This window comes from Motacilla alba, chromosome 3, assembly GCF_015832195.1.
Source record: "Motacilla alba alba isolate MOTALB_02 chromosome 3, Motacilla_alba_V1.0_pri, whole genome shotgun sequence".
NCBI classification, from domain to species: domain Eukaryota; kingdom Metazoa; phylum Chordata; class Aves; order Passeriformes; family Motacillidae; genus Motacilla; species Motacilla alba.
In genome coordinates, this window is record NC_052018.1 from 80465308 (window position 1) to 80493165 (window position 27858).

Below are 27858 nucleotides of genomic sequence, written 5' to 3' on the forward strand. Positions count from 1 at the left end.
AGTTCTGAATATCCTTTTTCAAAGTTGGTTTTAGCCTCTTCTGTTGTTCTTGAGTCTCAGGGGGAGTTGAATTATTAAAGGACGTATTTTGTCTTTGAACAAGTAGCTCTCAGCCATGTCAGTGTTTGGTGTGCACAGAATACAGCGATGTTTGGCTTTTTTTGTGGGGAGCTGACATAGGGCTCTGGTCACTGCTGCAGCTCTCTGTCCCCTAATCTGCTTTGAGGCAGATGAAATAATTTAGAAATCGCCCAAGTGCATTTGAAATTACTATGGAGCCAAAGATCTTGTCTTTAGAGATTGCCTTGGAAGTTGTGACTTTGAGAATATGTCTGTTCAGAACCACTGCGCTGTAGACTTATTAATTTTTAATTTTCATATCTTCTTTTTAACCTCCCCCTATGGAGCCTTACAGGCTGTATCTGTCAGTACACATACTATTTTACGACCCTTGTAGTTGGGGTTACTTGTGAAGCACATATTTGGTACTTGTTCATATAGGCCTTAATATTAAAATTAATTTTCACTAAAAAGTACTTTACTAATAGCTGTTTGCTATTAATTGAAAGACTATGCTTAGTTTTCTGCTTATAGCACATAAGGATTCAGAATCAGTTTTAAAAACTGCGTTTGTTGGAACATCTCCATGTCAATCCATTTTACAGCTTGAAGGTAAGGGCATTTTTAAATATTCATTTTATTTTCCCAATACAAAGTCACCTGCACAGTGTGTTTGCCTCCCTTTTGTTGTAAATTCTTTGAGGCATGAAATAGCTTGCCAGTTGTCTCTTATGCTCAGAAGTTAATGAATGGTTATCAGTTTATTGCAGATAATAACTTAGCTACAAACCGTAATGCATGCTTAAGCTCATTGTGTAGAATTTTTGCCTTAAGACAATGTTTAATCAGTGGTTGTAGGTTTAAGCATGTCATTCCAGGCTGTGCATTCTCCCAGGACTACACAACAGAAACCTTCTCCTCCCCTGCCATCCTGCTCCACTCTGCAAGCAAAAGTTCTCTCAGCCTTTGAAATGCCTCCAATTTTACCACAAACACATTGTAGCTTTTAGTAAAGCAGGTGTTTTTTCTTTACCTCGTGGTGAGTCCTTAATATTCATTCTGACTGGTGAAAATTAATGACCTCCAGTTTTTCCTAGGCTTGTACCTATGAAATAAAGTCTGTCCTTGACACGTGTGTCTCCTATTTACTGCTGTTGGGGATGTGAGTAAACAATAAGGAAGAATAGAGTCTCTGTGGACTCACCCTTGCAGTTATCTCCTATTAGAATAAAGACAGAAAAGAAGTTTAAATTTTATTCAGCTTGTATGACTCCTAGAATTGGTAATTTCCAAAAGTGCATTTTTTTGTTTGGGTGTGTTTTCTTTTTATGCATATGTATGCTTCTTATGCAATAAAAAAATCTGGATTACTTTTTATTGGGAGAACTATGTTCTCTTAAACTTACCTCATATTGGAAATAAATAAAAAATTATGTTTGAACAGTCTTTAAAAAATTTAGTTCTTAATTTTGCGAAGTTATTCCCCAATCAATTTTAGATTAATTTAATTTTAAAAATGCATTAATTCCTTCTTGATTTTTATTTTAAAGTTACTGATCTTATATTTAGCAAATAAATGTGGTGTGCATTTGAGGAAACAAGTTTCTACTAAAGCAGTGCAGTTACTGCTGGCGCTCTGTGCAAGGTAATATGGTGGTGGTAGGCCATCAAATAGACCTGTTAATGAGATTTATCACAAAGCTTTGTACAGTATTGGCTACAATATCAGGCTTTTGGAGGAACCCTTCAAATAAAAGTTATGTCTTTTTCTATTTTAAAAATGTCATAGCAGTTACTGGAAAAATATTAAAAACGTTTGGACACTCTTCTTGCTTTGTACTAGTTTTTCACCTTTTGCATAATTGTGTTTTGGCAAAGTCTCACTGACAGAAAATTGACCCTGAAATGTGAACAGCATAAACACTCTATGTTGATGTGACTGTAGTTCCTATAGAACTGTCCATGAGGAGTGATGCTTTCCAATTACTCAGTCTTGTTCCTTAGCCCGTTTCAGCAGTGGACTTGGAAGCAAATGTCCCTTCTCCTCACACTGAAAGACTAAATTGCTTAGTTATGCTGGGGGATGTCAGTACAGCTGCTGCCCTTGTGCTTCGCTTTAAACCCCTGCCGTGGTATTTAGGTCGTATGTGATAGTGCTGCTGGGTGTGGAAGCCAGGTGCTCCATGTTGTTTTTGGATTATCTGCTCCAAGCAGAGCCTGGCCCTGTCTTCAGGAGCTGTGGTTTCCTTTCACCACTTGAATTCAGCTGTTGGGGTTTCACCAATGACCAAGGTTTTGTGGCTTGTTTTTTTGGGGGCCTTTACAGCCAAAATATTTCCAAAGGGAGGGCAGATGTGTCCTGGTTTGTTGTGTAAACAGAGTTGTTTCACAATAAGATGAAGAATTTTTCCAGGATGTTTTGCAGAGAAGCTGTTTCTGGTGAACATAGGTAGTAGCAGCCCAGGGAATGAACATTCAAGATGATTAATATAGTTTGATGAAGTGAATAGATATGATTGGGACTTAAAAATATGCCTGGAGAAAGCCTAATTTACAATAACCTTAATTGTAGGAAAAAACCCCAAGCCTAAACCAACAAATATCCAGAATTAGATTGCTTTTCTATGTCATGCAAAAGCACTATTCTGTTTTGCCTTTTTTTAACCTAATCGACAATTGACTGACATTGTTCCTAAACTCACTTTAAATACTCAACATTAAAAAAGCTAATTTGCCTAAAAAAGTCTTAGTAGTGTGATTAGGTTTTTTAATTGCATGCTCAGTTTCACTGAAAAGATGATCGTTAAAAAAATCAGTGCCAGACACTGAAACAGTGTTTAGTTAGGCTGTAAGACTTAGGCAACTTCATCTTTCTTGACAGCTGTTGAATGTCTCTGTGGAGATAAGTTTAAAATAAAAAAAAAAAAAAAGGAGAAATTACAAATGAAGCTTGTCTACCCACTTGCAAAATGGCCAGCACCAAGAAAAGCAAGAGAAACCCACCAAAATTTAACTGCAGCTTCATGATACTTTGTTTTCTAGGTGGCCAAAGTACACTTGTGTGTCTCCAATAGAATAGGAGCTGGTGTTCTTCAACACTAATTTTGGTTGATGCCTTCCACATGCTTCAACTAATCTGAAATTTGAAATTATGCTCTATTTTAAAGATATTTTTGCAGTTGTAATCAGATTTCTAAGCAAGAATTAGGTTTGTAGCTTTCTATTCTCTGTGAACACAAGGTCTGACCTTAGGACGTGTTTAGGTATGTCCACTCCTGTTGAAGGGATTAGACCTTGGACATAAGGTACAGGAGGTGGGTTATCTTGTAGGACCGAGCCGTTTCACTTAATTTCTGACCTAATCAGTATTTGAACTCAAGTTTCAGGAAATGAATGCTTACTCTTGCCATTTCATTTCTGTAAGATGCTGCAATGAATTGGAAAATTATACTTCAAGAATACATGAGAACTCGGAACATCTGTTAGAGTACTAGTGAAATGTGCATTTCACATGCCTGGCACAAGAAAAATAAATCCTTTAGATTTCTATATATTTTGGAGTTGCTTTTTTTTATTTAACCCCTTCAACATTTTTCTTTTCCCTCTTAAATTCTTCTCCTCTTATTTGCAGAAGACCTAAAAGTATGCCTGCAGCATTTTTCAGAACTGTAGGATTACTTTTAATTTGCTAAAGTTACTTCTGATTAAAACTTGGAATGTGGATTCAAAAATCAAGTTTGAATTTTAAAGCCTGATTTATGTACAGGAAGATCTCTTTGTTAGGTTTTTTCCTCTCCTGCTTTTGTGAAATAATCTGTATAACATTTTTGATACAAATGTGGATCCCTTTTGCTATCGCAAGATATTAGACTGTTTCTCTCAAAGTTGGCATATTAAATATCCTAATGCTGAGAAGAGATGATTTATGTATTCGTATGTGCCCATTTTTTTTTTCCATTTCTAATAACAAGTGAAGATTTTGATAAATTGTCTTTGTTACTATTGATGCAGTTGTACTTTAATCTCTTTGTGCCTTCCTCATGGTTGAGCCCCATCCTATGACACTGCATGTCTGACATTGTTCTGGAGGTTAGTTTTGCAGAATTACTCAAAAAACCCAACCCTACTGGGAAAGGAGAAGAACTTTCAAAACAGAAAGATGAGGAGGGGTCCAATCACACTGATCAGACAAGATGGGGTCAGTTTCTTGTGTGCAGACACACTGGCTTTAGTCTCCAGGTTCTCCCTCAAATGTAAATGTACCCTCAATGCCCATGATTATCTTTCTGGTGAATGAGGAAGCATGGTCAACACTGAAGTGAAAAATTATCTTCTAATGATAGATTTGTTTTATTGGGAGTTGTTTAGCAGAACGTGAACAATGACTGAGTCTATGACTAGAAGATGTTCAGTTATTGAGGTGTTAAACTGGGAACGTCTTATGCTGAAGTGTTTAAAACTACTGTAGATACTAAATATCATCTAAAGCTCTGTACCTATCTGAGAAATAATTATTTCTTTGGTCTGGCTATTAATGATTGATGCATTTGATGAATACTCTGTCAGCTAAGAAATGAATTTGCTAATGAGAAACAAAATGTCTACAAAGAACTGGAATTATGAAGGATGAGTTAAGCTCTGAAAAAGCTGTGCAGATTCTACTTAAAACTCCTCCTGCTTTGGAATATATGATATAGGATATAAAACTTACATACTCTGGTGCTATATGAAATAAGTAACAATTGTGGATTTCATTAAGTAGAAATTAGGTGGTATTATAGTCTTGCATGTTCAGTTGTAACAGGCTGTGTCCAAAATCTCTATATCAGCTGTGGTTGCTATGAATAACTGAGTATGTTTCCTATCATTTGTCTCTATGTGATCACTGGTGATTATAGAATTTTCTGTGAAATGGTTTTGGTGGCTCAGAATTAATTTAAAGCATACAGAGTAGAGTGGAACAGTTATATGATCATGTGACACAAGATTGATTTGATACAAAAAAACTTCACCAGCTGTTTTTCTTTCTGCTCACAGATCTCTTATATTATGCGTATGGATTTAAAGGGAGTTGAATGTTGCAGGAGTTTTGTCTTACCTTCTGCCAGAGTCAATTCAGTGCCAGTTCTAGTGAAAAGATGTTCTTTCTTCATGGTTGTCATATATACTGGAAAAAAAAAAAGTTAGTATGCCATAGAGAAGGACAGTACTTTTATTCAGCTTTAACTTTGCAATTCAGAACTATTTTCCTTATACTAGTTTGCATCATGAAATAACATTATGTATTCTTCAGCTGTTCTGTGGTAACAAGTAGCATCCTACTCTGTGAAAAAACAAATGATAAAAAAAGGTAAAAATTCTGGTAAAGAACATCTGTTGCTAACTAGTAAATTATAAGGGGGGGGGAGTGTTTTTCAGCTGTAATTGGTTACATTCTGGAAGTTAGGGGAGCCTAGGTTAAAATAATGCAAGAGCAATCACATTTGTGAGCAAAATGAGATATGTGTTTAAAAGAGAATGTGCCTGGCATCTTAAGGAAAGGTTTGTGAGCTGCAGGAGTCCAGGAAGAGCAAGCTCAAGAACTGAAAGCTGAGGGGAGCCACATGATGGGTATTGCTGCTTTTTGCCTCTGCAGAGGATAGTTGAACTTGTGTTTTGATTATTGAGAGAATGGACGAATTTTAGTAAGCAATGGGATGTTGTTACCTCACCTGGAGCTGTCATAATGTACCCTCTTACATGATGCCTAGTGGCACCCCAGATTACATGGTATTTAGAAAAAAACCCAAAACTTAACATGAAATAGAACCAAAAATGCAGAATACATTACTTATCTCCTGCTCTACTAAGCATCCTTCTATTTCCTGTGTCCTCTAAAGGTGTGCCTTGAAGATGCACAAACCTCTTTCCCCACCCCACTAATATCTTTATTGGAAGTAGCAGGACTGCAGTGTACCCTTCAGCCGTGTGCCATTCCACTATGCTTTCTTATTTTGGGATTGACAGGGGAAATTTTATTCTGCTGCTTGTCTTTCAGAACAGTGTGAACATTGCATCTGTCTTGGCTCACTGCACTGATTTCCAGTTGCCTGTAATTGCATCCAGAAATGTTGGTGAATTAGGGCGGTTGATGAAGTACAGGTAGACTCGGCGTACCAAACCTTCCCCTCTGCAGCCCTGCTGGAGTATCTAGAAACAACAGGAAATTTCAGCTGGCCTTCAAGAGTAACACTGGGAGAAAATGCGTTGCCGTAGATTGTAGAAGGAATGACACAAAGGAAATGATTGCAGGGAGGTCTCAGAAACCCTGTTTTGTTGGAACTAAGTGGAGCTAAAGAACTGGGTAAGGGCTTTGCAGCCTGGCAGTAACTGGTGGCCCTGGGGTAGGGTAAGATTGATGCCTTGCTCATTCTATTGCCCATTCCCATCAAGTGCAATGTGGTTAAACACCTCAAGCTTTCCCCTTTTATCCAGAAACTTTGTCTTGGTAATACCAAAAAAGAAATAGAGCAAACTGTGCTTTGTTTCTTCTTAATTAGTGTATGAACATTGGAGTTTACTTCCTTTAGATGTTGGATCTGGGCTTTGTCATGTGCAAATTGTCCTGGGTCTGGTTGTTAAATTGTGTTTATTTTATAACTTCCTTAGCTCTTTCTGATGTTGCATGGATCCTATTTTCCCAAGAGTCAGTTATGAATTTTAATGGTAATTTTTCACATGAATTTTTGTGGTAGTTCATGCATGTCTGATTTTAGATACTAAAATTATTATCTAAGCTGATGCTATGGTTGTCCTCTCCTACAGACCAATCCAAATCAATGACAATACATGCAAATTTATTCAAGGATTAGGGGGAGCTCCAAGATGTGTTTATAGCTGCAAGTCATCTGTATTCATAGTCTATCACATGCAGTGTGTCTACTGATCTGAACAGTGGGAATGGTCCCATTAGAGGAGACAATTTTGATTTCTTCAAAACCCTGTGAGCAGTGAACTCCTTGTTTCTTTTGTAATGAAGGAAAGCTTCCTCAGGAGAAAGCAGCAGGGTATTGTTTTAATAAGAGGTCAGCAATGAGGCTGTGCTGTTCACTAGGTGCCAGCAGTTTGGCCCTTAACCTGGCTTTTGGGTGCTCAGCAGGGCACAAAGTAGTGAGAACTATCTGGACTATGGTTTCCACTTACTCCTTGGTATGGGGTTTATGTGAGAAAAAATAAAAAGTTAAGGTTGAGTTTTAAACTCTGCTACCTTTGTTGAGTTCAGTATTTGTTAGAAGCCTACTTCTGAGCAAAACCTGTAACTTTTAAATGCGTACAAATATATTAGTGCATTTTCATATATGTTCAATATTCAGAGTGTTTTGGAAACTGATGAAAACAATGGGTAGAAATAAACTTTAGCTCTATACCTAAGTTATGGATCTTGAGCCTGAAAACTGGATTGGTTTGATTCCAAAAGACAAAAGGGTTTAGTAATTTTGGTACAATAAAACTCTGATTTCAACTAGTGTAGGCTGACTGAAATTGTGTACTATGCTAAGAATAACTTTTCTTTTAAAGCCCTAATTAGTCTTTTGTTGGTGTTAGGACGTTTGCTTCTAATTGTTAAATGGTAGGGGTTTTATCCCTTGGATGCCCAGTTATTTGTCAGGTGTTCACACAGTGATGCAGCCTCTGTGGTGCTAGTCACCAACTTGGGTATCGGTGGCCCTTATGGCACTCTGCGGTGGCTGACAAGGTTTGGAGTCCTACAAGTATTTCCTGGTTTAGAAAGGGCAGCTTCAGTTTGCCAGAGAAAACTTTGTATCCAAATATTAGAATTTCTTTTGTTGTGCATCTGATATTTCAAACACAATACTGCATAAAAAAACCAGACTTGAGACTCTTTGTGAAAAGTCATCTGAGATTACACAAATAAAGACATTTTCAAGAGTGTACTTAGAATAGTAGGAAAAAAAAGATAATTCTGTTTCAAGTTAAGTACCTTAATCCTGGGTAATATATTTAGTCTTGGGCAATAAATTTATTCAGATTAAGTATTTTTCTAAATTCCTTTCATTAAGAAAACTGTGAGCACATAATAACTGACTTTGATGTGGTCATTCTTCCACTGAAGCAGGATTTTTTTTCCTTAAAAAGCAGATTTAAACTTGTAATCAGTCTTTAGAGTATGGAAAGTGCAATAGTGATTATAAATGAGAAATTTTGACAGACTGCTGCTATGATTGTGTTAGCTCTTCCAAATAAATAGATAAAATTCCAAGATTCAGTCAGTCTGAAGTATTTATATATTCTTTTAAAGATTGTAATGTTTGACATATGCAAACAATGTGTAGTTTTTGTCATATGGCTTTAGTGTTTTTTAGGAGGTATATTTTATTTTTTCTTTGATGAAAGTAGTAAATTTTTCATGGATATTAAATACTCTGTGACAGAGGCTTGTTAGCAGTATAATTTTTAAGTGCAATTAATAAATATTCTCCATGAGGCAAATTTAAAATGAGAATCAAAGTTGTACTTTTTGTTGTTTTTAATTTATGGCAGATACCTGTTGCAGGTATTTTTAAAATAATGGTCTATTCATGATACTTAAAAGAATTTGAAGATATGCAAATATGCAAGTTTTTTTCTTCTGTTATTTTTTTGGTCTTACTCCCAATTGGTCTCAGTAACTGTACCTTACATGATTAAAAATTCATGTAATTTTTAGTGTAGGGGCTTTAATAAATACTTTTTTACTTAGGGCGTTCATGCTTTTATTTAGACTTTGAAAGGTGTTTTCCCTAGGTACTTTTCTTGTGGAATATGGCTTATTTTGTTAATGAAGTTCATAGGAGGAGATACAATGACATCATGTTAAGGTGGATTCCATCAGGCTCAGGGTGGGCTAAGCCCCTCTGCTCAGGGTTTTGCAGAGCTGTTAGATACAAAGTTTGGAGTAGCTGAGATGGAGCATTAAGTGGAGAAGTTTGCCTGGAGCGATGTGTGTGCTTTATTTTGAGTGGGGTGGCACAGCATGCCTGCCAACAGTGTAATGGACCATGTGTGCTGCAGTTTGCTGGGATGGAGGGGCAAGATGTGAGAGCATGCACAGATCACCTTTCGTGAGAGAGAGCAACGGTAGAGGAGTTTGTTGTGCAAAAAAGTATCTCAAGAGCACTTTCTATGTATGTAGCTGAAGAATGGTTACCAGCTGATCTGGTCACTTGTGAGATATTTTTTGGCATTTAAACACCTGCATGCTACTGGAGAAAGACAAAATGTTGTATTCTTTGGAAGGGTAGGCTGATGGTCATATAGCTATTGCACATTTTCGCTACAAAGCTGTAAGATTTTTTCTTAAAGAAAAACTTGCTGTAAATATGTGGCTTTCTGACAACCAGTATGTATTCATCTGAATTTATCTTTTCCCGTCTTTAGTCAAAATTTTAGAGCAATTTGATTTAGACAGACATGTTCTGGATTAACGAAACTACAGTGAAACAAGCCTGATTGCGAGAAGCACCTTGATTTTTAGTGGTCAGGATTATGGCAGTAAAAGTAGTTACATGGTTAATGAGCTGTGTGGATTTTCCTGTAATCTCAGGAAGGTATTGGTTGCTCTCTGGTTAAAATTACGATGTAGCTAATATATTTAATGGAAGGATTTATCCATTTAAAACAAACCAGCAGAGGGGTTCTTCTGTTAGGATGGTGAAGCTGGCCTATGCAAGACTCTGTTGTCAGTATCAGTTCTGCTGTATTTTTGAGTTTGCTAATATCTGCATTGGAGGTACATAATTCCTGTGGTTGCGACTGGTCAGATCCTTCCCTTCACTTTCTACATTGGCTGCTTAACTCTTCTGGAGCTTCTATGTTGGTATCTAGTTCAAGTGTTTAAAGAACTCTTTGAAATCTGACTATCTTTGCATGGCTTCAAATTGCTTCCAAAGTGCATTTAAACTAGTGGTGGTTAAATGTTTTTGGTGGTGATGTAGTCTGCTTATCTCTTGCATTTTGTGTTATATTGCCCTTCTGTTTTCCATATGTGTAAACATTCCTGAGAATGGTCACTTCCTAACTTCTATTACCTTCATCATAATCTCCTGAAATTTTACTATGGTTATATTCATTCTCTGATTTCCATGAAACTGATAGCTGGTGTGTTTCTTGCTTTCATTGTCCTGTGTATTAGAGTAGGGTATTTGGCTAATTAAATTTATCTGCCTTTCTTCTGTAAGTAGGTACTTCTCATAATTTGATAATTATTTCCAGAAGATTTTATTAGGACTTTCATAAGGATGAGAGCAACTTCTCTACATAAAGTTACTTGAATGCTTTTTTGTAGGATAATTTAAACTGTAGAAAATCAGGAGTAAAAATAATGAAAAAGGAATATGTAAAGTTCTTTTAGTGCCTTTGTTGTACCAGTGTTCCATGTTATGAAGATTTTAGATTGTTGGTCAGTTTAAATGTATTAAAAATATAAGCTGAGATGAGGAGTTGAACAGTGCTACATATTTATAGCAGAGGAAAGTCAGTAAATTTAGGAAAATGAAGGATTATGGGCTCCTTGTTTGAGGTTTCCAAGTCTATGAAAAAGGGTTAATGCGGGTATTTAAACTTGTTAATAAATAGCATATGCTTTCTCAATAAATTGTTCAGTTTTGCTCCTACTAGGAACTTTTAAAATCTGTAAGAATAATGCTTCTTGCTATAAGTAAACTTTGGCGCAGTTACATTTGCATGCTGTATTAGTTATTATTTTTTTGGGTGAATTATGGTACCTTTTGAAAGACCAATATTAGACAAAATTGTTTCTCATTTCCTCTCCCCTTTGTTCCTGAAGCTTTTCCAGTTTTTAAACTAAAGATTTAAAATATATTTTTTTTTGAATTTGTCATACAAAATGGGATGCAGTTGACTATTGTTTTAAACAGCTATCTTGTAACCTCATCTAGTTCATATTCTACTGACTAAAACAAAATGCTTATACATAAATCAGTCTCTCCGCTCTTGATTATTGTGGGCAGTGATGCACGGACCAATTCTAATAGAATTTGCAGGGAAGAAGTCAATTGAGTTTTGACAGGGGTCGTGTAGGATCCATAAACTCCCACGGGGCAGTTACCAAAGATGTAACTGTATGCAATAGAGCATAACAGAGTTAATGCCTTTTACTTACTGGTTCTTGATTGAACAATTAGTTTGACAGTGGTCACCATGCACTTTGCCCTTATTAGATAGGTTTGATAGTACAAACAATCTTACAAGACATTTATAAGCTTCAAGGTGATTTTAAGTTCACAGGTAATTCTCCCAAAGCGGTGCTTAGGTATCAATTATCAGACATTTTACTTTTGCCTTCTTGGGTTTAACTCATACTCAATGTGCTTTTTCTTGATACTATCACTGCTTTATAAAATCCAAAAATTATGGGTTTGCCAAATCCCATTTTAAATCTTTGTTTTAATTGGTTAGTTGGGCTGGTGCCACATGGCCCCTAGAAAAAGAAGAACAAATAAGCTTACTGTACATATTGATGTCTATGTGTCTGTTAGTTTTTGAACGAAAAATACCCTATGACTGATTCATTTTTGTTAAATAGAGGAAAAAAAATCAGGTTATAATTAACAGGCATATCCCTTAAAGTAATATCTCTTGTATTTTTTTTTAATGGTTGAAAATAATTGGCAAATTTTTTGGGGGGCATTTGCCTTAGCTATTTATGCCTGCAGTAATGTTTACTAATGTACTACTTTTGTGGTGAGTACATTACTGTAGTAATAATACTTATGGCAAAAAATAGCATATAACACATAGCTTTTGTTTTGTACAGTATAAATCTTGTTGAACTTGTTCACTCTAAATTTATAAGTGGTGTAATAATTTGTCATCTCATTCAGTGTTTGTGTTTTGAAGCAGTATTCTATTGTTTGTCTCATGTCCAGATAGGGAAACAAGCAGGAAAACTGGAAGTTGTGCACCATTTTAAATGGAAATTTTAACAGATTGCCTTTTAAATTGGCTTATAGCTTTTACATATATAAAGTATTTCTGGCCAAGTGGGGTTAGACATTAAATATTTGAGAGATTTCAGTATGCACATATGTTACAATATTGAATATTAAAAAGTATTCAGTGAAACAAAGTAACTTTAGTCAGATCCACATCTGGATATATGTTCAAATAATAATTTTCCTTCTTTTTGGAGTCAGAATGTAATTATTTTGATACAGTTCTTACACAGCAGCTGAGTTCTTAATTTAGATGCATTCAAAACTCACTTTAATTGCAAATCATTCCTATCTTCTACAAAATAGCCAAGTTATCAACATTTTTTCTTCTGACAGTAGTATGGTGTTTATTACCTGCAGCTGTAGACTGATCATCAGCTTCTGTGAAATCCAAATCTATATATACATTTGAAGAAAATGGTACTTAAAAAAAAAGGTAATCAAAGTGAAACCACCACAATATACCAGGGTTCTTTGAAGACATGATTTTTTTTCTCCAAATTTTAAGATAAGAGTGGCAGAGTATCTGAAAAATTGAGAAGGTGTAGTGTAACAGTGTGTGAAATTAATTCTTCTCTATTATTGCAGCTTTGTCTGTTATAGGGGACATTTTTGGCTCCTGAGTCATTGTAAATCATTGGATGCAAATGGAATAATGTGGAAATAGCAGCGATATGTGCAACAATTCTCTGTCCTTGTGATCTTAAATTCATTGCCTTTGTTAATTTTCTTTCTTAGTAATCATCTTACCACTAGATTAAGGTTATCTTTGAGAACCTTTGCATTCAACCCTCCATGCATAAGCAGTAAATACCCAGTTTTCTCTTCTACTTGATGAGAGAGAGTGAAGAAATTTTACTGTGGAATAATTCTTGTTATCATTGATAGCAAATGGTTGAATGCAGACCTGGAATCTATGATAATAAGGTAATTCGTTTCCATTTGCAATAGAATTTTATTATTCATTCTTTGTAAACCATTTAGGAAGGAGTATGGGCTACCATTGATTAGTCTGTAATTAGTGCTCACAGGCAGTATGGTTGGAGCTGTGTTGGAGGGGAAAATTTATGAGTTGTTAAAAGCTGCATGACTTGTGTAGAGGAACTAAAGTGCAGACTCCAAAGTGTGTGAAATTGCCATGTTTATCATCTACCTAAATGCTACCGTGAGTTCTGCTTTATGTGCAACTGTTCCTCAAAGTGAGGCAGGAGTATCATGCATTACATTTGTAACAGATTGAACATGAGGCAATTACCATTAAGCCATTTGATGGTGAAGCTTATTCCCCAAGTCAGGAAGCTAGAAACAGGTATTCCGTAACAGATTGGGAAAAGGCTTTTCAAAATGACCACATACTCTGTGCAGATGCACAGTGGAGCATCTGTGCAAGCTTCAGGCAGTCATTTATATACATTAGTGAGAGCATCAGTCTTTGGGTGACTCCTGTGGGGCATGCAAACACAGCTTAACTGTTATTTTGCTGAAAGATTTTCTTGCCAAATTTTATTGAAGTACATCATGGGGTAACATACAAATGGAGCTGAGAGGAAATGCCTACAAAGCCTATCTGGGAGTCTGCCTTGCTGTTCTGACTTGTGTTTATTCTAGAGTTCATCTTCCATTTAGTATCAAACCTTCACAGGTTAGCTACATTTGTCTTTCTTTAGAGCAGCTCCCTGCATAGCACTAAATTTAGTCAAGCTGCCTAATGTGTAATGCCAGTGCCACTGACAGGGCTTGGTGATACTGTTGGTGTTTGAGCTCATTGAAGCCTCCAGCACATAAGAGGATTTTTTTGGAAGAAGTGACTGGTTGCAAGAGAAATTTGGAGTGCTGCAAGTTACCCCTGTGGAAGAGGGAGAGGCAGCATGTCCTTGGCAAGCGGGGTGCCTGTGTACACCTGTGCAGTTGTGTGCATTTCTTGTGGTATTTGCTCACCGAACAGCGATGGAAAGGCAGAGGGCTGAAGGTAGTGTTGCTCTGAGTCTGGCCACATTTCCTGTCTCTGCAAATGCTGGTCTGCTGCCAGGGTGGGTGATCAACATCTGTGCCTCTTCCTCTAAATTGCTACCCCAAGCTCTTTTGAGCTTGGGTCTCTTAAAGTTGGATGGTTTTCTTGTCTGCCTCCTTATTCCTTGCATTTGCTTGATGCTTTTACCTTGTTTCCTATTTCATTCTCTGTTTTGTTGCTTTCCAAACAAAATAAAAGTTAAATTCCTGCTGTAATTTGAGTTCAGAATTGAAACTGATGCCACAGTACTTAAAAGATTTCAAGAATTTATGACAGTGACCCATTGCCTCTTCCTGCATTGTGGAAAATAATCAGTTGCATAGAACTCAAAAAAATGAAGTGAAATTCAGTGATACCTGTTCATTTAGAGTTCAGTTGAACCTGCAATTGATCAGCCGCAGGGAATAAAATAAATTCCCACTCAGCCCCCACAAAGTGAGGGACAGAGAAGGATTTGGAGAAAGCTGTCTTTCATAGTTGCAAATATTGTATCAGAAAAGATAATCTTCAATGAGAGTATGTAGGTTTTCAGGTAGCATCTTGTATTTAAGCCATCACTGACACTTGAGCATCTATAGTTGAGGATATGTTTGTTCCTTCCTTATTACTGTAAATAGATACTTGTCCTAAAATTATGTATTGTAGTAAAGATTTATATAATTATAGTTTGTATCTTGAGCATAGAAAAAATATTGATTCATACAAATTTTCTGACAGGTCAGTGATGGTTGGAAGGTGTTGTGTGTGTAGTGGAATATCAAAGTCAATTATGGATATTCCGAATCTCTTAACCTGTATAACCTTTCCTTTCCTTTTTTTCCTTTCCTCCATGATGAATGGAGGAATCTCTCAGAAACTCACAGTGTTACTGTATATGGATGTCCCATCCTCTTTCAGATGGATTTGCTAAATTGTTTCACCAGACAACTGCTTTATTTTTTTAACAGTATTTGTGTAGTTATTGAATGAATAGGTAATTGCAAGCACTTTGAGTTTTTACCCTAAATATAGTAAGCTTCCTGGTTACAGAAATTACAAAAAAATTATGTAATTTCTGCCATTTATAGATACTGATTTATTTTTATTAAATATGTATATGGATTTTTATTTTTTATAATGAGGTTTAGTTTACTTTTAGTTATTACTTTTTCTAGCCATTTGTCCCCAACAGTAACATTCTTAAATGTGTTGATATATAAAGAAATCTCTTTCTTCTGCTTCTTCTTTTGATTTTTTTTTTTTGGTGGTAGTTTGTGTGTAGGGTTTTTTTCCCTCCATTTTTGTTGTTTGTGTTTTTTTTCTTCTTTTTTTCTATGGTATGGAAAGACACTGTTAAAAAATGTCATATATACTGTAACACTGATAGTGTTCCTTTAGAGTCTTCAGTCAGTTTGAAAGAACTGGATTTTCAGGTGGTGTATGTATGACCTATGCTTACTGTTGCTAAATAAATATCTCTTCCAGTAGCTCTCACAAAGAGGGATCTGCTCTATCCCTCTCTACTCTCTCTTGATTCTCTATACTTGCTCTTGGATCCCAGGGTGGCAATTTGAGTGTCAGTGTCTCCTCGATTCCAAAATGAATCTGTGACCCACCTCGTGTTGGTAGCTGCTCACCAGTACAAATAAATGGTTCGTACTCATTACAGAGAGATGACTGCATAGATGTATAGCAAGACCAGTGGAGTTGATTGTGGAATTTTCATTGGCACTTATATTTCAGCAGAACAGATGATGCTGCACCTGATCAGCCTCTGAAAGTCAGCCCTGCTTTGGGCAGGAGGTGGGACAAGATTTCACAAAGCTTAACTGGTTTTATGGTTCTGTGATTTCTGTGCTGAGTTGTGGTGTAAGCATCTCTCCACAGCTGCATGCTGCTTTCTCCTTGGCGTTATGAGGAGTCCTGAGAATGGTCCCCACAAAACTTGATTTGAATTCAAAATCTTTAGAAATCTCCCCTTAGGTTGGTCTAATCTGTACCTGCTTTTTCCTCTTCCCTTTTGTTTCCCTAATCCCTGAAGCAGACATGCTATAGCTTTGTTGACAAATATGTCAGTGGGTCTTACTTTTGGAGAATGAACTAATTCCTGCCAATCATTATGCAGGTGGTTTACTTATGAATAGCGATCACTTAAACAGCTTTCTGTTAGTGCTGAAGTTTTTGTAAAAGTCTTTTTTCCCCCCCAGGTGAGGTTTTGGGTTGTTTTTGTTACAAAATTTGCGACTCAATGTGTCTCTGTGCTGCAAAGTGACTGACTGGAGAGTACTGTGGGTGCCTGAAGCTTTTCACATGCTGGGTTGATTGCTGGTTTCGGCTGGGTCATAGCACAAGGGCTGCAGCTTGTAGTTACCCAAATTTCCCCAGCTAACACCATGAGAAAGTGTTTTTTTTTTGCATTGTATTAGTGCACAGTCAGTCAGTTCTGGTCCGCCCTGAAACCTAGAGGTTGTGTTTCTGGCGTCAATGCTAATTTACTTTTTCAGTAGTCAGAGGAGAGCAATCTTTGCTGGAAGAAACTGACCCAGTTGAGTGACTTGTTTTTCTACTACTGCGTTCATCCAGCAGTAGTGTAGTTGGTGAAAACTTTGTCAAAGACTTCAGTGGTGCAATAGAAGTCCATTGCTGAGCAAGGTCATGGCATTCTGCTGTGAAGGTCAGGACTTTTGGACTTGGAAATCGGCACTGGAGAAAACACCAGTTCTCGTTCCCAGAGTTGCTGGATTTCCTCCTTTCATTTACCTAGTTGCCTTTATCCAGTATTTTTATCTGCAGCACTCCACTCATCCAGCAAACACATTTTCCACTAGAAAATGCTAATTTGTAAATTTTTCTGATATATACATGCTAAATATGCTTTCATAAACAAAATTTTTCTTATCTTAGAAAATGTGCTTGAACAGTTTGAAACCAATAAGTATTTGGGAAATTAATTGGTTTCTTCAAGTCATAACTAGGAGACTTGTTGTATTTTTTGGTAATTACACAGAATGAGAAAATTTTAGGAGTAGCAGAGATCCTAGAACAAGTAAATCCTTTTTTCAAAATGCATGACATGAATGCACTACAAAAATGGTCATAAACTGATTTTTTAAAATGTTTTTATAAGAATTCCGGTTAAACATTAGAGGGATTATTGGATGGTAGGATGCTTTATTCTGTGAGTTTCTGTTTGCAATTAATTTAGAGTATCCTGAATATGGTACTTTAATACTACAGAAACTAAATGTAATGATGGACCTAATTTAGGATTTCATTTTTCTTGCCAGCATTCTAAAATATCTGCACTTACTAAAAAAAAATCTAATTATCTTTTCAAAGTCAATGTTCCTGGGAAAATAAAAGCACCTTCTAAGGCTATGTACAAGTGTGAATAAATTGATAGTCTGTTCTTATCCTTAGCTAACAGAGTCCAGACCTCAATGACTTTTTTTTTCCCAAATGTTTTTTTTTTTATGTGGTAGCACTACTAAGTATATAATAATTTCACTCTAAAAGAGAGTTGTACCATGTTCTTCTGGTGTCCTAAAACAACTGTTGTGTCACTGCCTAGTTTATATTAATCTGTCTGATATTTTCATAGGATTTATACTTTGGTTTGGGGTTATGTGCTTATATATATTTAGTTTTAGCAGATGACCATGTATTTATTTATTTTGGCAATATCATTAATTGTTCAGAAGACTTTTATCCCCAAATCCCTTAGTTTTCCAGGCAGACCTAGAACATATGTTTGCAATTCTGTCTTGGACATTGCCAGCACAAATTAGTCTTGGAAACTCACTTCACATATTAACTTAAAATGTTCACAGACGTTTTCAAGGTTCATGAGTTTTACAAGAACAATTAATACCAAATATGCTCTAATCCAGATTTCCACCCAAGTTTCTTAAAAGTCATTATGAGTATGAACCTGGGGCAGTTCCCCTTTCCAGTCAGGTAGGTTAAAGAATTTCTTTTGTCTTGTTGATTGGGACACTGCTGCTGCTCACCTTACCCATAGTTTAGGATGAGGAATATGAAGGAATAATATAAGATGGTTGTGTGAGTCATTCATCCATCAGTTCCACCAGTTCTTGCCTCATCATGTTTGTTTTTTGCCTTTTTTTGACAAAAAGTGAACTTGTGAATTTTTTTTTTGTTTGTTTTTAAATGAAGGCAGTGGTAAAAGCCTTCGGGATTTTTTTTAATCTCTTGCAGAAGGGCTCTTCTTCAACAGTGCAAAGACCTAGTATCATGATGGGATCTTTTTATCAAATTAGGCAAAAATGTAGCATTGTATGAAGTACAAAAATGTGGCCCTGATTCACAGAATAATTTCTGTGCCAATGTCTTCCATAATATACTCCCAATTTAAAGTTGGGAGACACCTGGCATGTTATGTTTATATATACTAGCATAAAGGGAAGCTCCACATATATGTTTATATATACTAACATAAAGGGAAGCTTTTCAGTTTTGTGAATGTTTCTGTTGTGAAGAAGTTCTACGAAGTTCAGGGGTTACTGATGTGAAGCTAACACATTTTATTAATTACATGTAACCAGCATGCACTTAGCCTGACTTCAAAAACACTGGTGCACAGCAAAGGGGATGCCACAACTCAGCCCTGCTGAGTAAGCGTGTTCCAGAACATCAGAAATACCTATATAACAGCAGACTGAAAATTTAGTCTGCTTTATGGAAGAAAACAAGAATTATTTTGAGGTAAGAACACAGCTTAATTAAAATATGTAATTTCTCTGATTGACTGCCCTGAACAAACATATATTCTTTAAACGTAACCTGTTCAGTGTGAAAGCCATCATACTAGTAGAATATATACTACATGCCCTTTCCAAAATACAGTTTGCTTTTAAATTAAATAACCCAAATCAGTGTGGATCATCTATGGGTTAGGTTTCAGACTTGAAATCTGAGTGGTTCCTTGACTGAATGGAGTTTTCTGGCTGTGAAGAAATCTCATTGTCCTCAAAGCTGAATTTTGCCATGGTAACAGGAGCTGCATTGTACTGGGTTAAAGGTATTCCTTACATTTTTGTTATTAGTTTTATCCTTCCTGTATTGGAATGTTTGTTATAATTTTTATTTTGTATTAGCAGAGTTCTGCATATACATGCAACACTTACAAATGCCTATGCCCTGGTATTCCTCAGACAAATATTTTAGTAGTGGGACTTGTTTTTGTGTTTGAAATATGTTCCCTTTTCTATTTCTTAGTGAATCCAACTGATTTCTTTTTCAAATGGTGTATTCAGGTTTTGACAACTCCACCAAAAGGAGAAGTCAAGTAATTTCATGTGGAATTCTTATATTCAGCTAAAACTGTAGGTGTAATTTGCATTCTTTTAGCTGTTTTAATAAATTGTATGAAATTATTCAGAGGCATGAATCCACTTGCTAGCTGAGAAATACCCTCAGTTATTAACAGCCAGTGTCTTGGTTGAAATGAAGCAAACCAAAAATCCCTAAACCCCAAACTACACCTGCATCTCCTACTGTTTATGCTGACAATTTGACTTTGTCTTTTTTGGTCAGACATTAAAAAGTGACCCTCTTGAGCAAGTATTTCCTGCACAGCCTAAGGAACCAGAGCGACAGAGGTTGGGTGTTTGCCTCTCAGTCTGCAAGTCACTTGATCTTGCACCTGTCCTGTGGAGGAACATCTCTCATGTACAACTTTGCCTTGTACAATTCATGCTTTCGTAAGAAATAGTCAAATCAGTTTTACCTTAAGTACCTGTTGCAGTCATGTAACTACAGTGGGGACTCAACATAAGCTGCTTAAAGCTGTTGGCATGCTGCAGTGTGTTTGAGTGAAGCATGCACAGGAGAACATCTGGCTCTCCCTTCATTTATAGTGACAAAGTAACCAATTTGCATGTAAAGTTTGACTGGGGACCAGAATTCAAACAGTAAAGTAAGCTGAATGTAGGGTTTATGTAGATCCCTCTGATACTGCACCAGCCTTTCCAATGTGCACAAGTTACTTCTGTGCACTGACAGAGCTGTTGAAGGGGGCAGGTGGCCAAGGTGGTGAGGAACCTCTTCTGAGTTTCACTGTGTTACTGCAGGAATGGTGGTGGATGTTCAGAAAAGGTGATGAGCTAGAGCGTAACACTTTCAGGAGATACAGGAGGAAATAACAGATATGAGATGAAAAGTCACAATAGGAATAAAATGACAATAGAGGTAGTATATGTACGGATAAGAATATGCTCATGTATATGCATGCACTTAAAAAGTTTTTATTTTGCAATCTTGATGAAAGTGAAATTTTTATAAAACAGTGTGGTTGCAGTAGATCCTTTCTTCCTGCAAGCATTTTCAGCTCATTGATTTGAGGCATGGTTGACTTTAGAAATTACCAGAGGCTCATTTTTCTCCAACGTATACTGCAGGCATTTCTTTTATTCTGCAAAGCAGAGCATTGCTTTTGATCATTTAACTTTTACTGATACCTATAAGCCGTATCAGCACTGACATACATTAACAAAATCTCCATCTCTCTCCCAGCAATTGCCTATCACAATAAACCTTCACTTTCTTCCTTTGCAAATAAGGAATAACATATTTCTCATTTTCCTGTACTGTGCTCTGCAGAGTCTCATTCCATGGTTGTTGAACTGAAACAAATAATCTGATTTCACTCATGACCCATTGCTAAAGCTACCGGTATAATGATTAAAGGCTCATATTTCTTGGCCATGGAGAAAATGAAATTTAACTGAAGACTTATAATGATGTAAAAGTAGTACCTTCTGGAACATAAACCCCAATTTTAACTAGGTAATTGTGCAAAATCCATGGCCAATCCATATCAATTTGTGATTTTCCTTATTAGTTTAAACCTCCTTGCTGTGTCTATGCCCATTTGAAGCTTCTTCAATACCAGTGGAAATTTTTGAAATAGAAAAGCATGTACTGATGTATTGTCATTGTGACAAAGCAGCAGGAAGGTAAACTGAAATCTCTTATCTTATGACAGATATTATGGCTTGGCAGCTCCTGTTCTTTTCACATTTGCTGTGGAATGTTCTAAGAGAAACATGAGAACTGGTAGCTAAGGGTGGGGAAGCACACTGTATGTTGAAATTCCCATGACTTGATTAAAAAAATATTTTAAAAAATTAAAATATTAAAATAATAGCTTCAGATTTTTAAAATCACTTGGTTGTTTCTCATGTTGATGCAACATCATTATTCTATTGCCTGATAAAATGAGCTAGAAATGGAGATGCTTTCACTGAAAAACACATGGGAATTTTTATTAAAAATTCAAGATGAAACAAAACTAGTCAAGTTTTATCTTCATTTCTACAGTTCCACAAGAATTTATGAAAACCTATTTGCAGGTATTACCTGTGCTTCCTCTGTAAAATGGTTTCTGGGAGACACTAAATTATTTTGACATTTACGTAATTTGAATAGGTCTCTTTTGTGAAGGTATTGACTGTAGTTAGAACTGTAGCATTATTAATTACAGAACCAGTTTGTAAGACAGAGCTGCCATTTACAGGCATGCCTGAGCATGTGCATATTTTCAAGCGCACCAGTTAGTGAGATGGAAATTTTTGGGTTTACTCCTGGGGTTTGATGCCTTCCTGGTCAAACTGTCAATTCTTCAGCAGGAAAAATTGTACTAAAGCTAGTGATGACATGGGGCTCCAAAATACATTTTGGAACTGGGCTGGTTTCTTTAAAAGGATCTTTTTGCTGGAAATGGGCAGATGTTAAAACTTTGAAGAATGTGTAGGTTTTGCTTACTGGAAATTTCTGTAGAATGGGTGGTAAGTAGACTCAGGCAATTAACACTAGGGCTCACAGCTGTTAAATTATAATTCCTTTTTTTTCCCTCAAAATATATGGGTGTCACTATACTTAGAGGCATTTCTTTTGACTATTTTTTGTTGCTCTACTGAAAAAAAAAGGAAAAGGGAAACTTGGATAACTGCTCTCTGAAACTGAAGAAACATCTATTATGCTTTTAGCCATCGGATGTCACCAGAGTACAGAGAGTAAGTATTAGATGATGTGGAACTGATTTATGACTTCCCTTGGCTGTTTATTTTGGACTGGGAAGGCTCCAGCCTTGGAGAGGCTTTCTCAGATCAGTAGTCTTAGCATCTTGGCCAGTTTCATCATGTCTCTGACTCTCTTAAATTCAGAATATTGAGCATGAAAGAGGTTCAGCACCTTGTCCTGCATCCGTAGGGGCATTGACAAGAGTGAAGCAGGGGAGGAACCAAATAAGAGGTGAAAAAATATCACCACACAATTCAGCCTTGGTATTTCCCTGCCTGTTACAGTGGCATAATTGGCAGAGGCCTTGAAAACCACTTGTGTCCCCACTGCACACATAGTGCTGGGATTACTAATTAGCTCACATACCTCATTTGTTCCTCCCTCTTGGGTGGTGGCGCCCTGCCAGGTTGGGTGGCGTGGCCTCTGCTCTGTCAGGTGCTTTTTGGGCAGCCCTGGGCACTGCCTGGGCTTTGCTGTAAACACTGAACCTGCAGTGGCTCAGCCGAGTCTGGGGACGTCTGCAGGAGTTTCAGTACAAACAGGTTAATTAAAACACAGGAGACCCTTACAAAGACCTTTGAGAACAAGCTGAGACTCCAGTGAGTCTTTAAGGACTTTGTGCTTTGAGATGTGAAAAGTTTAGTGAGTATGTTTTTTAACAGTAAGGTTTCTTCCAGGCGATGTGGCATTATAAATGGACTTTAGGGCATTTTAGTTATAAAGCTGAACTTTAAGTTTTAGCTATTATGTGGACAGTCCTAGTTGAAGGTCTTGCTTTCCATCAGTAATGGTGCAACACAGGTCTGTGAAAATAACAATTTGGTTTTAACTGCTTATAGGAGTCAATAGTAAATATATATATATAATATATATAAATGTGTGTGTTTGTGTATTCTTAACTTTCTGAATAATTTATATTCATTAGCATTTCTATTCAGTAGCATTGCTCTTCCTATGCTACTATGAAAAACCTTCATTATTACTGGTGAACATTTCCAAAATTAAGCATTAGTGTGGGACCTATGGAATCCATCTTTCTGTAACATGTAGGGGAGGGACACCGAAGGGCAGACATCCCTTCTGTATTGACATCGAGAATCTGTTGGAGAAATAAGTGAGAGATGTGACATAAGAGATTTTATTTAAGCATTTGATAGGAAGAAGCTTTGTAAAATGTTTTCAGATCAATGCTTGGAAGTGCCACTCTGATGTGATATGAAAATTGCTGGAAGGAGTATAAAGTGAAAAAGGATTTGAGACTGATGGGGAGAAAATAAGACTTCTTGGAGATAAAAAACAATGCCTTTGTAATCTATAAAAAAAGAAAGACATTCTGAAATGGGAAAGGTGTTGAAATAGAATAAATTAGAGGAAAAATATGAACAGTGACAAGCAAACCAAAATGCCTGCGAAGCTGGAGATAATGAAAAGACAGGGATAAAATACAGAAGATTTGAAGGAAAAATATGATGGACTATGTCAGTTAGCAGTAATTTAAAAGACTATGCATCCAACTAAACTGAGAGAGAACTGGTTAGGCAGCTATTTGTAAATTTATTACAGGTGTTTATAGATTTTCTAAAAGTGATCTTTCTTCAGGTTTCCTCAGTGTCTCACAGTTGTGTAGAATAGTTTTTGAGATAAACAATGGTACTCTCAGGAATAGTCTGCTTTTCTAGGTAGTGAGGATGGACTCAATATGAAAAGTGCTTTTGTCTGAGGAAAACTTATATGCATTTAAAGTGCATCACAAGAGAAACAGGTACAGCAGAAAACCATCCTGCGCTGGAGGGCTGGATCGAAGTGGGAAGCAGAATTACAGATGTCAGGAACATTTTCATGTTCTTCTAATGCAAAAGTCTTCATTGGGATTTAATGAGTTCATGACAAGACCACTTCAGATGTCTTGTGAAACCTCACAATATGAGATTGCACCTGAGCTGGAAACAAGCTGTTTCTCTGCCCTTTCTGCTATTTGATAGGAGCATATTTTTCTTGCATTTTACTCCTGTTTTCTATCTTTGCAAGTTCTTCATCTTATAAGTATGCAGAACTGACTATTCTGTTCCAGTCACCTATATTTGAATCTTAACTTGGGTGTGATCTAACCACAAGGGCTAAGCAGGTTGAAAATGAAGAGTGTGTATATATATATATATATATATATATATACACACACACACTTGATGTATATCCCTTCCTAGTTCTAAAATCTACAGGGCGAAAAGCACTGGAATTTATTTTGAGTCAATCTGTATTACTATGTCTGTCAAATATTTTTGCCTGAAATATTTTATTTTTTTGTTGATCACTTTCAAAATGCGTTCCATAGGGAATGAAAGGTCTTTTGGGCATAGATGTTCACATTTGGAAAAGCAAGTGAATAGGCATTGCAGGATCTCTAAAAAATGTTTATGCCAAAAAATATAAATGTGGTCAAAAAAGGAAAGGAGCTAAAAAACAAAAAAAGCTCATAAAGATATTCTTCTCTGAGAGGGTCAGAGGGGTTTGTATTTCATTGGAAATTATACATCCAAATGATCCTGGAGGTAATACTAGCAGGATGTAAATGTTTACATCAGTATGATATTTTAGAGTAACAGCTTTGTTTTGGTAAAACATTGACCTATGGGTTGAAGAAAAAACTACTTAGATATACAGCAGATTAATGAACAAATTAATCATTTTTATAGGGAGAAGTGAAAGATGGGATGTTTTATTATACTTAGCTTCACTGGATTTTAACCACATGTTCCAGAAACGTGCATTTAAAAAATATTGCATCCAGCTTTTTTCCAGGTTACTAAGTTATAGATATGACCTTTTCATATTTTGAAATATAATCTTAGTCTTGCACAGTATTTGGCTTTCTTCTTTGATTGAAATCCCAAGGTGGAATGAATGTACTGTGTGACTGAAAATAATCTGTTTAAGCCTGAAATTGCTGGAGGCGTGTTGGCGTGTCCACTGCAGGGAAGCCCTGGAGATGGCCTTGATTTGAAGGCAGCTGTGTCACAGTAGCCTTGCAGGGCAAGGAGGTGCCACAGACGGTTTGTAGTAGTTACCTGATGCTCTTGGAGCCACCTTCTACTGTGATGCTGTTTCAGTCTTCTCAGTGGGGGACAACTGTGAGTTTTGCTGGGGGAATAATTACAGTATTTTCACTCAGCCGCTGATGTCAGTTGTGGTGGTGTTTGTTTTATTCATTGTGAATGCTGATAAAGTGTGTGTGTGTTTGTACATATACTGTGTGTGTACTTATATAAATGTAAAAGCTATTATATTCCAAAGCCAGTCGTGTCTTTTAGGACAAAAAAACTCACAGTTTTGGGATATTCCGAGCACTTCTAAATGAGTTTTAGGGCCTTGTACTACTGAAATTCCTTCTAATGTAAATATTTTGGTTTTTAGAGATTTTTTGGTATTTTCATGTGTAGGTTAGGGTGAGAGGTAAATGTTGAATGGAGAAGTAGAATTCAAAGTTAAGATTAAACTTCATGCCAATTTGAGGGTCATATTTTTTGGTATTTCTTCTTATAAGTTCCTTCACTAATTTTACTGGAAAGATCATCTGAAGCATTTCACCATTTACCAACTTAGTGGAGAAGAGTATAATTCTGTTCTAGGTTGTATCAGAATAAGTACTACACTTTTCTAATGTCTTTATTTTCAAAAAATCAATGTGGTGTGTGTTTTTATTTTTTTTTAATTTTTTTTCAGTTTAACCATGGGAATGACATCTTTGTGGCTCTAGATAACTTTTCAATTTCAGCAAGGAATGTCTCACCATTCTTTTTCAAAATAATGCAAAGAGGTTTTGAAAAATAAACACTTTCTTATCCAAATTTGGCAATACTTCAGTCACTGGGTGAACACAAAAACCAGTTTCTATACAGAAGTAAGTGAAATCTAGCACTTGGATGTCTTTTTATTGCCTTTTTTTTTTTTTTTTTCCAGCCTTGACTTTGGCTCCTGCAACCTCCAAAAGAATAAAAAACTAAAATTCCAATGCAGATTGTCAGGAAAGGTTATACTGCAATGAAGAAATTGCTGTAGACCCTTACAAATTTTGTTTAGAATATGTTTTTCACAGTTTGCAGATGAGGTATTCTTCAGAAGAAAAAGTAAGATGCCGAAAAGAATGATGGGAGAAATACCTACTACACAAAACCAGAGCAAAAATAAGATCCAGAAGCTCTTGTCAGCTAAAGCTGTATGACCCATACATCTGTGGAGTGTACAGACAGTACATATATAAAATATATTTGTAAGATTTGAACAGAACTGACACCTATTCTAAGTGGAAGGATCATCTTTCTCCTCATCCATTTGAATTCTGATTTTTCCTTATAGAATACATGCAGAAATGTTTCAGGGTATTAAGTGGATGCCTGGGTGTAACAAGAATTACAGAAAATAACAGCAAGTGGGCATTCAGGGTAGCAAGTAAGATTTCACAAACCAAGATTTAAGTTATGGGGAGTCATCCTGAGTGCCAAATTTTTGTTTCTGTTAGTAAGTAGTGTCCTTCAGAGTGCAAATTATCTTAACTAAATTTTCATCAACAGATTGGTTGTTCATGTGTTCTCTTTTACATGGACAATGCACTACCACTTCTGTAGAAGGTTCAGGTATTAAATAGATGATAATTTTATTTGGAAATAAAGTAGGTATGTTTTCCTTATATAAAAGGTCTTTGTTCTTACTTGAATAATGACTCTGATCATTGATGGTTAGCTATAGTTGCTATCTTTTAACTCCATGTCTTCCTCCCAGAAAGCTACCTCCCAGTGCTTTTCTTAGGTTAAAAAATATTAATTTTCTTAGGTTAAAAATATTAATTTAAAATAATAATTAATTAACATAATGAAGTGTGCAAGTGGAGATTATGGGAGATTTTTTCACTACTTTTAGGAACAGGGAATTCGAAGGTTTCTTACCTGGTGTATTCATGTTTTCTCAGGTCCAGTGTGCGACCTCAGAGCAGTGTGCAGCATAACTTTAGGGCAGGAAAGCCTGGCAGGCTTATTTCAGAGGCTGTGGGTCATGGGGCTTGTGGAAGACATCTCCTCCTCTGCCAACTCATCTAAGACTGCAGAGCAGGTCCAGGGTCCTGGCAAAGGAGAGCCATGAGCCTGCCAGTCTGAGCCAAGTTAGCACCCAGGGCACCAGAGGGGCTGGGAACCCTGCTGTGGGCACAACTCACTGGCTGCAGAGCTGTTGCTTGCCCAGGGCTTGGATTTGGGATGTTACAGATGCATATGCCCTGGGTTGTGCTGCCTGGCCCTCAGCACTGTTCATCCTTGTCCCCAGAGCCATCTTGCCCTGAGTGCCTGGTGCCCATATGAGCCAGCAGTGGAGTAACAGCTGAGGACCAACTCTGTTGCTACATCTCATTATCAGGAGAGAGGTGTGGAGAGAAAGCTGTAATTACATTTAACATAACCCTTGTGCTCTCAAGTCTACCAAATGCAAGATGGCTGTTTGCTCTTCACAACTTTATTTTTATTATTAGAAGACAGAGGCATATTAGTTAAAATGATGAATGACTTCTTTGCTTACTGTAGGTATTGATTGCTTCCACTTTGTGACAGGTCTGAAATGCACATACTTGAGAAAACCCAAGTAGACTTTATGCACTTGACAGGCTTGACTGAATTGCAAAGGTCTAAGAATTTGTTCAGGAAATTAGTTCAGCTTGACACACATTGGAAAGAGCTGCTCTTTTCATTCATGTATACAGGGTAGGATTATTAACTGAAAAACAATATC

At 36.6% G+C, this 27858-nt stretch overlaps 1 protein-coding gene across 2 annotated transcripts in view; it reads left to right on the plus strand.

The window, feature by feature from the left end:
- SMYD3 (SET and MYND domain containing 3) overlaps nucleotides 1-27858 on the plus strand; it is a 386960-nt gene that overhangs the window by 11847 nt on the left and 347255 nt on the right. The window contains exon 1 of one of the 2 annotated variants that reach the window (XM_038132702.1): nucleotides 22553-22685. The exons of the other annotated variant lie outside the window; for it this stretch is intronic. The gene's annotated coding sequence lies outside the window, so the exon portion shown is untranslated. Of the gene's footprint in view, nucleotides 1-22552; nucleotides 22686-27858 lie in introns of those variants that run through there. 2 annotated transcript variants of the gene reach the window in all.